At 39.2% G+C, this 1,455-nt stretch overlaps 1 protein-coding gene across 1 annotated transcript in view; it reads left to right on the top strand.

Moving 5' to 3' along the window:
• The window catches only part of stambpb (STAM binding protein b), a 29,625-nt gene that overhangs the window by 7,029 nt on the left and 21,141 nt on the right, over nucleotides 1-1,455 (top strand). The window lies entirely within an intron of this gene.

Genomic DNA, 1,455 nt, shown 5'->3' on the forward strand with positions numbered 1-1,455 from the left:
GTTGATAGCAGAGGAGCGGATCCAGCGAGAGCTTGATAGGGCGACGCGGAATGAAAAAGTTTTTCAGGAGTCGCGGCAATAGAGGCAGCGCAACTATAACAACATGTGAATAATCCGCCCACTCTAAAGAGGTACTAAACTGCAGTGGAAACGCAAACTGAGCCGAGCCGAGTCGTACCACGCAGTGGAAAAACGCCATTATTTTACCAAAATTTATTTTCTAGATAATCAGTCCTTTCGCGCAGCAATTTGTTTTGTTGTATAAGAAAGCTTAAAGGGGTCATATGATTCTGCTAAAAAGAACATTATTTTGTGTATTTGGTGTAATGCAATGTGTTTATGCGGTTTAAGGTTAAAAAAACACATTATTTTCCACATACTGTACATTATTGTTTCTCCTCTATGCCCCGCCTTTCTGAAACGCGTCGATTTTTACAAAGCTCATCGGTCTGAAAAAGCGAGGTGTGCTCTGATTGGCCAGCTATCCAATGCGTTATGATTGGCCGAATACCTCAAGCATGAGACGGAAATGATACGCCCCTCACCATATTGTGATGATGCCCCGTCAGGCCGGTGCGATGATTCAAAAACATGAAAACCCATTATAAACGAGGCATTCGTTGCATCAGTGGGGACATAATTATGGATTATAATGACTTATACTCTCTTTTTATGCGTTGTGTTGCATCGCGCCACGTAAACATAAAACCATGTCTGCATTTGTGATAGGAGAAATGACAAACAACAAGCCCTACTCTACACTGCCCAAAAAACTCGCTTTAAATATAAAAAATATAAAATATAAAAACTCTTTAAATATAAAAGACGTACTTACAGTCTTTGAGTCAGAACAGCCAGCATTGTAGTCTACTCTACCAGGATCAGGAAACAGTCCTCCATAAAATGCGCTGCACACATCTGAATATTTGGGTTGAACTGTTCTGGAACAGTGTTGTAAATACAACTTAACCACTGATTTCTAGTCGTGTCCATTTTTGGAAGGCCAAACAAAGTAGTTTCGCTTTCACAACGAAACACACAGCGCCTTCACGACATGGCGGCGTCAACAACAATACTACAGCCAGAATAAAAGTTACGCCTTCTTTCTTTGCGTGAACATTTGGGCGGCATTATGCAAATCTTCCCACACAGTGACGCAGACGTGGGGGCGAGTTTAAACGAGGCGTTTTAGGAGGGCGTTGACCAGTCTTTATAAAGAATATCTCTGGGTTTGAGAATTGAGACTTTAGTCTTTGCAACTTTACAGATCTTCTTTATGCACCAAGAGCTTGTAACACTCCAAAGAGAAAGGAAAAATTGAAATCGCATCATATGACCCCTTTAAAAAGAAACCTGAATGCATTAACACTAACTATATGGAACAGTATTATTTTATTATTATTTATATACTTTTATAGTATTTATTAATATTTTGAATTAGCTTTTATTTTTATA

The sequence above is a fragment of the Sinocyclocheilus rhinocerous genome, unplaced genomic scaffold, assembly GCF_001515625.1.
Source record: "Sinocyclocheilus rhinocerous isolate Xijiao unplaced genomic scaffold, SAMN03320098_v1.1 scaffold2749, whole genome shotgun sequence".
Classification (NCBI taxonomy): Eukaryota; Metazoa; Chordata; class Actinopteri; order Cypriniformes; family Cyprinidae; genus Sinocyclocheilus; species Sinocyclocheilus rhinocerous.